Below are 9,631 nucleotides of genomic sequence, written 5' to 3' on the forward strand. Positions count from 1 at the left end.
GTTAGAGATCGATTTTTAAATAACAGCATTTGTGTGTTTATTGCATTGAGTTTTTTTCCACATATTTTGAACAGAGAAACTACTTGTAACATTTTATGAGTGATCATCGATCGCAAATTTTCCGTTTTGAAACTGAATTCGGATTACTCGCGCAAAGAGATTTAACTATCGTCTACTCATATTAAAAATTTAATCGACTAAGAGATAGCCTCAAAGATTGCTTCACAATAATTGCTGTTTCTTGGCATAAAACAGTTGAAATTATTCAACTAAAAATATATGTACTAAAAAAGAACACTTGTGCCTCCACCTCCAAATATTTCCCTTATACTATTAAGATCTATAAGTGAGCAGAAATAATTTTTCGAAATAATCATTTTTCGAAATAGCATTTAAAATTTAAAGTAAAGTAAAACACTTTTTTTCTGTTGCATTTATTATAAACTTAAGCGCTAACACAGTACAAAAAAAAAAATAGTGCGTGGAGTCCCTCCGCGCGGAAGAAGTTAAACTTCGCAACCTGCGACGTTAATTGTAGAAGAATCAGCAGTCGTAGAAGGATCACTAGTTCTATTCAACGACTCTTTTTCCTGCTCCGCTCGCTTCCGTGCTCTGTAATCACGGTAATATTGTGCATTTTTCCCTCGTGGACCTCTTGAACCAGTGGAAGTGCTTGTGGTTGCCTCATCGTCTCGCCCTGGAAAAAGTATTTGTATTATTAATGTATGTGAATGCGTCATAATGTAACTTCAGAAGAGAAACCATCAATTGATATTCACAAGAGACGGACCTTGACATAACCTTAAATCCGTCGCATTGTCCGTGGGATTGTTTTCACTCATTTTTTACAATTGTTATCCACTAAATTTGAAAATAAAAAATACTATCCTATTAAATTACGTGTGTATCAAATCAAACTAAAAAAATATTTATAGAANCAAGAGACGTACCTTGACATAACCTTAAATCCGTCGCATTGTCCATGGGATTGTTTTCACTCATTTTTTACAATTGTTATCCACTAAATTTGAAAACAAAAAATACTATCCTATTAAATTATGTGTGTATCAAATCAAACTGAAAAAATATTTATGGAAAAGCAATACTTTTATGCTAGTGAGAACCAAAACAATATGGAAATGAATGAGGGAAAACTGGATCCTTCCACGTGATTTCCCGGCCAATAAAAATGTAGCTTTAAACGCTTAACGCAACATTGTTGGAAGTCGCATAAGAAGTATAACTTCAAAAATAGCGATTCATGTTATGAAGTCTTGATGAACATTTCCGCCAACTCCACGCCAATTTCCAGATTTCGTTTCTCCCAAGTAATTGATTATAAAGATAGGCTGCATAAGAGAGGCTGAAAGAGAACGCATGAAAAAAATGAGAAAACATTTAAATTTGAACCACTTCATAATTTATTTTAAAATAGCAGAAGTTATTCTTCTAAATCATCATACACAAAATCTATAAAATATTTCGGAAGAAAAACACTTTTTCTAACTGTTCTTACATAAATGAAATGACTGAAAGGGCAATGTGATGCCACACTAGGCATTACATATTTCATAGCTTTTAAAATTTGTTTCATTTCTTAAACTTATGTTTTAATCATTATTAATCGAATTGTAATTAAATTAAGTCAATTAGTTAATTTTTTATAAAAAGTGAACATAAAATATTTTATTCTTTTCTTATCGATCAATGGAAAGGCTCGATTTTTATTTCAATACTAATGTAAGACTCCTTAGTTCACTAATCGAAAACAAAAATCTATTTATAACTCTTTGTTCTTAATTTCTTACCACAAATATCTTTCAGTTATACACAGTTATACTGTACAGTTATATATAGAGCGTTCGCCTTCCAATGAGGTGAACCGGGTTCGAATCCCACGATGGCTGGTCGATACGAATCCGCATCCGGCTTGCACCGACCACAGTGCTGACATGAAATATCCTCAGTGGTAGACGAATCATGGGTTAGAGTCCTTTTGCCGTCAGGCTAACCGTGGGAGGTTCTCGTGCTTTTCCTCTCCGCAAATGCGGGTTAGTTCAATCAAAAAGTCCTTCATGAAGGCAAATTTCTCCCAATACTAGATCCAGGAGTTCCTTTGTCTTCCTGATTGGGTTCAAAATGACAAAGCTACTGAGTTGAATATTAGTAGTCGTAAACTCAAAAATTGGGTCGGCTGTTCAACGACGTTTATAAAATATAAAATAAAATTCTCACAGTCTTGTCCACGATTCGCGTACTTTCAAACCTAATATGGATTATGGGGGGTTGATTTTATTTTTGGCTAGGTCATCTTTCGATAATTCGCCAATCTTGGATCTCTTCCCCATGCTCCTAACTGTCTGTTGGGAACAAATTCATTCACTTTCAATTTCCAATTTTTAGCGACTGGGGGGTGCCTTTTTGGAGACTCCCAATCCCTACCGTTGAGTACAAAAAAGCTAACCAAAATTCTCGATGTAAGAGAATGTTTTATCTTGATCCCTCTTAGGGATTTCTTTTCTTTATATTTTTGAATTAGGGATATTTTCAATAATTAATAAATCAAATTTTCTTAAACAATCTTATTAATTTCTCCGAGACAATTATCATTTTATGACATCCAAATTAAGATGTATCTGCAACAGCCAAAAAGTCAAATAATGCTATCTGTAATTAATAATTATGTAACTAATTAATTTAAAACGATCACCGTCATAATAGGCTAAGCGTGCACAGTACTCAACTATGATTGCAACCTATCTAGTTTAAATTATTTAACTGTACAAAAATCTACGAAAAAGAACTCTTTGAAATTTTCTTCAATATTTAAACACATTTAGTTTTAGAAGAAATTCGAAATTTTTTTTGTACTTTTCATTACATTTGAGATAGTTTTATTAAATTATCATAAAAAAGCGGATGAAACTCTTAAGTTTTATCTGAATTTCTATTTTCTTCTAAGAGCGAGCAAAAAAAGAAGAAAATTACAACTTATTTCGACACATAAAAACATCTTTTTTCGCTTCAGGCAATGAAATTTTTTAAAAGGAAAAATAGCACCCATAACTTTAAACTCTGTAGCCAAGACATTTGTCTGGGAAACTTATGGTAGTTTTTGATACATTCCTCTAACACTTTGAACTTTTTATTTTAAATAAAAGTAACTTAAAAAACCAAGAAAGTCGTAAAAGTAAATCTATAAAACTTATAGTTCCTCACTGCCGGCTCTCCTCGCTAGAAAAAGCGTTCGTATAATCTACTATAAAAACGTATATTCTTTTCTTTACGTATAATGTGAACATGTATTGGGTCTTGATAATAATTTAAATTTTAATATTTTATATACAGTGAGTTCCGTAATGCTTGCAAATAATATATATTTTTAGAGTCCTGATCAAAAGTGTAGAAAAAAAATGTATATTTAAGCGAAGAAAAAACAAAACCGGTATCGAAACTTAATTGATCATTATTGAGAAAAGCGGGAATGAAAATACCAAAACCCGTTTTATTACCGAAGAAAACAATGAATAGTTGAAAAGAGATAATTAGTATCATCATCAAGTTTCATCAAGAAATCCAACTGGTTTTAATGTTTTCCACGCGTTCTCCTCACTTCTGAATCGACAGATTTCGATATCGTTTTTTCCCCTGTTTCAACGTTGACCTATGAACCCTAAAGTGTGTACCTCTTTGAATTGACTCCATTTATGGCTAGCATTCTATTTCCCTCATTAACGTTTGATTATTTCTATTTTGATAAAGTATACCCTTTATTTACTAAATTCTACTCTTGACTAGAATTCTATAGATTTATTATTGAGAGCAGTCATTACGCCACATCTTGTATATGTTATGATGACTTTTCCCAAATTCTGTAGAATGTTGACACTAATATAGTCCCATAGTTGAATGTTCCAAATATGGTAGATGTTGTCATTTACATAGACGTACGCTTTTGTGTATGTCCAAAATCTGACGAATGTTGATAGTTAGTAGTCACTTTGGTTAATGTCCAAAATCTGGAGAATGTTAACATTTTTCTAGTAGCTTTTGTGAATGTCCGAAATCTGATGCTGACATTTATATAGTTGTTTCGTGAATGTCCGAAATCTGATGCTGACTTTTATACAATCGTCTTTGTGAAAGTCCGAAATCTGGTGAATGTTGACATTTACATTATCGCTTTTGTGACTGTCCGAAATCTGGTGAAATTTCCCACCTATACAGTCGTTTTGGCGAATGTCCTTATAAATATTAATTTATAAGGACACAAAAAATACATAACTATTGCATAAAAAATAGTTACTTGAAAAATATTAATTTATTTACCATGGAAAAAATCAGTGCGTATAGAATATTGACGTTTGTCAATAAGAAAAGATATTTAACGAATATTTCAAATCAAAGCGACAACATGAATGTCAGTGAGTGAATGAAGTGAGTTCATTCATTTTTCAAAAGCTGTCCCAGAGCAGAATAACTCATTCAATTCAATTATTCATAGTTTCCAATTTCTAGCAGTTTTCAATGACAGAACGATGTTTTAAAACCACTTCTCTATATACTCTTAACTTAACATGTTACTTCAAACTCTCCAAAAAACTAAAATCCATTAATTTAAAAAATAGTCAATCAATTACCTATGCCTTCTTCAAATGTTTTTTTTTATTTCTCTGTGCATCTATTCTAAAGCTGAAATTATCTTTCATTCATAAAAATGATCTTAACATGTTTTACTTTTCTCTTCAAACAATTAAAATCAATTTATTTTAGAAGTTGTCTACCAATTATTCTTAAACAACTTCTCAATCTCTGTATACATCTATTAATACATCTGTAATACATCTGTAATATCCCAATTTCTGTATACATTTATTCTAAAGCTGAAATTCTCAAATGCATAAAAATCTAACTTAACATGTTTTTTTTTATTAATCTGTTCAAACAACTAAAATCATTTAGGAAGTTTGTCACGATTTGTCTAGCCCAAACAGAATTTAAGATTTTATTTATATTCTTCAAATATATTCTCATTAGTGTTTTGAAATAATTTGAACTATTTATTTTACAAACTTTCTTTCTACCTATTATATCTCAGTCATGAAAGGAAAATATTGACAGGATAATAATACTCAGCGATTATTGGCGACGAAAAATACTCATTAGCGAGAAATATTTCTACGCCAAAGAATAAGTTCGGTAAGGCTGATAATGCGTCCTAAAGGCGATGGTTTATTTTGTCACAACTTCCGCCGCGACTTTGTCCTAATTAAACATGCAATGTGGTTAAAAGTTGAAGAAAATCATTAGTAAGAAAAATTTTAGAATTATGCATTGTCTTTAAACAATGCATCTTCTATAGAACTGAAACCTATTTGCTTTAAGAAGTTTTGAAAGGATAAACTTAATTAAATTTATGTTCGCTGTATTTCGTTAAGGCGTAGTTATACATCGTATATGGAGTTATTAAACGTGTAATATAGTTATTAAAATTCAAAAGAAACGTATTAAGTAAACGAACTTTGGAATTATACTGTTTTTAAACGATACTTCTCTGTGGAGCTAATTAGTTTTAAAGAATCTTGAAAGTATATAATCGTAAGATGTAAATAAACGTGATTTCTTTTTATAGGATTTGTTCTAAAAATGTTATGGTGTAAATACAGTTAGTAAATCGTTTAATTAAACTTATAATGGGATTAAAAGTAGAAGTTATTAAGTAGTAGGAATTACATTGTCTTTAAAGAATACATCACTGCAAAGCTTATTTGTTTAAATGAAATTTAAAAGTATTAAATTATAGTTTATAAAATGTCTTATCAGTTCTTGAAAAGTCCTATATCACGTATGTTCTAAAATGACGTCAAATTGCGTAATAAAACATATAATGTAATTAACAGTACGTTTTAACAGTGACATATTTAAAAAAAACGGACCAAAAATGAAACATTTTATTGACTGCTTAATTTTGTTCTTTATAGTATTATAAAAGTTAGAAAAAGGTTTTTTATTGCAAAAATAAAATTTTGAATGCAATAACTACTGTACTTATAATTTTTACATATACATAAAAAAGTAATGGATTGCACACACATCTTATTCAGTTAGAGCAAATTAAACAAAATTTTGAAGCTAAATATAATATAACTAGTATAATATAATATAAAAACACAACAATATGATTAATTAATTCCCGTTTTAAAAATTTGTAGAATAACAGTTCAAGAAGTGGCTTAATATAGCCAAAACTATAAAAACATTGGTTAAAAATGCCAGAATTGGAGGTTGAATGTTGCGTTTATATTGTTTGAAGCCATAAAAAATTTAGACTTTTTAGTATCAAAAGAGAAAAAGGAAGAGGTAATAAAATTTAAAAGAATATTCGGAAACTCAGCGTTTTGGAATTTTAATTGAAAAAATAATTCTTTTGGAGAAATTTGTAGGAGAACATTTATTAGAGATTTCTATTCTGAGATTTTTATTCTGTAGAGCTGTGCATTTTCGAACACTAACATTTTAGATATTGCATTTCTGCACAAATTTTCGTTCAAATTAATTAAACAACTATTTCCTTTATAATAATTTACTAAAAACATATCTTTGTTCTTTTTTGCAGAAGGAAGAATAGCAATATTGTAGTATATAGCAAATCAAACACACAGCTTAGATAAATTTTTATTGGAATTGTCTATAGCTTACAAACAAACTGTGAAAATAATGTATAATTTTAAGCAAATTTAATTGACAGGGGAAAAAAGAAATTGACTAGCTGTTTCCACTAAAATAATGAATAAATATATCATTATTTCATTAACAAAATTGCATTAAAAATCGTTATTATAGCCTGATAATCCAATATCGCATAATTTTCTTACTTAGTTCATAGTAAACTAAGTAAGTTTTCATTTCTTAAACGCTATCAAGAAAAGACAATAATGAATCTAGTTGACATCCTTTCACTTAAATTTGAACATAATTCGTCGATAGTGTGGGAGAGGTTTAAAAAATGTAATTATTAATCAAAAATCTATTCCAATGTATGTTTCGAGTTTATTTAAATATTCAAGATAGTGATTAAAAACTAAAATTTTTAACTTATCTCGAAATTAACTAATAACGATCTTTTCGTTTCTTTAATCTTTTTATCTTTTCGTTAATCTTTTTCGTTTCGTTTCGTTAATCTTTTTCGTTTCATAATAAAGGATGAAAAGTGAAATGAGGTTTCATTTGTTCAAGGTCACTTTGACTGTAAAAAGCTGCAACTTTAGTTTTAGAGTTGATTAATTTAATTTCGCGTGCGTGTGGGTGGAATATTGTGATTGAAAGTTAGAACACTTTTTGATTTGTTGCAGCACTCAAACCTCTACTGTAGCTCAGTGCCCTACGACAATGCAAGTTTTAATATTTTTTATAAATTTTCTGTTGTTTATCATGTTTATCACCATATTATTGCCAAAAAGAATCTACCTCCTATCTGAATTTTGATCACTTTTCTGACTAGTTAGAGTGCTTAAATACTTAATTGGAACTTAGCATTGTATGACCAGACAAATATTAATTATTTCCTGACTGATATACAATCAGAATCGGCATCTTATCACCAACCGGAGTTTATCGTATATCGAAATATTGCTCACTTTCAGATTACCTAGAGTGAGCAAATTTGCACTGGATATCAGTATAAGTTTCCACAGCCAGGTGACGTTACTCTCGACCAACGAAGAACTAGAAACATAACAGTTGAAGTTCTTATAGAGAACAGTTGTGTTGGAGATAGTAGATGCCTGCTTTTGTGTTATTTTAATTATTATATCTTCAATGTTTTTCTTTTCATTTGTTAAAAAAATTTATTTTGCAACTGATTGCTGATTATTGGAAGAGTTTAGTTTAATTGCTTCTTGGGCAGCTTCGGGGTGGAGTTAAAGAAGATAAAGTATATGTATCACCGTCCAAATTACTCCATGCTGAAATTAGCGCAAATTTTTTTCTAAATAAATGTTATTGCTTATCTAAATTATGACCATTTATCGATTTAAACAGACACAAAACTAAAATGAAAACAAATGAATAAAATGAAAATTTACTAAAATACGTTTTTTAAGTTAACTAAGAAGGCATAAATAGTTTTGTCAGACTTACAACAGAAAACGTCATTATTTTGAAAAAAACCGTGGGAGGTAATTTCGGTGGTAATAAAAGTTTTCTAAGTAAGTGATGAGTCCTACATATATTACCAGGAAAAAAAATTTTCCCTACATTTACCAGGAATTATTATTATTTTTTTTTATTTTATAATTCGACTTGAAAAAGGTGGCTGTAAAATTTTTATTTTATTACTTTCTTTTTAACTTTGAGTTCGTTTAAAAGGCCATATTTCTTCCAGAAATGATATATTAAAATATTTTTCATATTTAGACTCACAAAGAAATTAATTTAACTTATTACCTAAAATTAATTTGATTTTCAAGATCATTTATTTTTTAGGAAGGTTGCTGCGGTTTTCAAAATTTTACCTATTCTAAAGAATCGGACATAAACTTGAATTTCTGAACATATAAATGACCGAACTTACAAATTCCGTTGTTGTTGTTACTTCTGCCACTTACCAATACCAGCAAGCCTGCCTGGGAATCAAGCAAATTCTTAAAGCAGAGTGTGCGTTTTATCAGTGGCGCCATCTATGGCTAAGAATGTGACTTCAACCACACACACATCAAAGCCAGTTTTACAAGGAGGATTCAATCATATTTCATTCATTCATCAACAGATCGAAATATTGACCTGAACCAGAGAACGGCCAATTTCCAATTCAGTACCCACAGAGGTATTGATTTGTAATGGGAACTAGGAAAACGTTGTGACCCCGACAGATTTAACGTGCACCAGTCACCAATAAATACACTGTGATTTTTCGGCCGACTGGATTCAAATTCACATTCTCACGAACACGAATCAAACGTTCTACCGACCAGGCTATAAGGTGCCCATACATTCCGTACTTGTAACTGCTAGTAAACTTTATGAGCAGTGATAAAATGAACAAACTCACTATGCATAAGCGACAATTGCTTAGCAATGTAGGCCTCTTTTCCTGACCTCACACTAACCTTTATTGTTACCCACATTTATGACCTTCTTCATTTAATTTTTCTGGAGTTATAATCTGGTGCCCGCACAGATCATAGATAAGAAAATTGCTTCTCAATGACATTTAAAAATTGATGAAGTTCTTGGTTAGTATACTTTTCACGCCCTAAAAGGGTCAAGTCGAAAAGAGGTCGAAATTTCGACTGCTAATAAAATGTTTATAATTTTTTTATGCAACATTTGGGAAACCACTGTAACTTGTATTGTGATTTGGCACTAAGATCCCTCTAGTTCTAAAGTTTTCGATTGACTTAATCTGTTTTTATTTTGTAAATATAGTATACACCAGAGTTGGCCGTTGATTACAGTAATCGATTACAACTGTAATTGATTACAGATAATTACAGCTATGTAATCAATTACTTGTAATCACGATTACAAGTAATCAATTACTTGTAATCGTGATTACAACTTTCAAAAAATTTTGATTACAGCTGTAATCATGATTACAATTTTGATTACAGTAATCAATTACTTGTAATCA

General features: G+C 30.3%; 1 long non-coding RNA gene across 1 annotated transcript in view; it reads right to left on the reverse strand.

Moving 5' to 3' along the window:
• Positions 1–1,253: 1,253 nt before the first annotated feature.
• Positions 1,254–9,631, reverse strand: part of LOC139426913 (uncharacterized) — a 236,144-nt gene continuing 227,766 nt past the window's right edge. The window contains exon 4 of the long non-coding RNA XR_011638034.1: positions 1,254–1,363. This is a non-coding gene — a long non-coding RNA (uncharacterized lncRNA). The remainder of the gene's footprint in view (positions 1,364–9,631) is intronic.

Source organism: Parasteatoda tepidariorum, chromosome 10 (genome assembly GCF_043381705.1).
Source record: "Parasteatoda tepidariorum isolate YZ-2023 chromosome 10, CAS_Ptep_4.0, whole genome shotgun sequence".
Taxonomy (NCBI): Eukaryota; Metazoa; Arthropoda; class Arachnida; order Araneae; family Theridiidae; genus Parasteatoda; species Parasteatoda tepidariorum.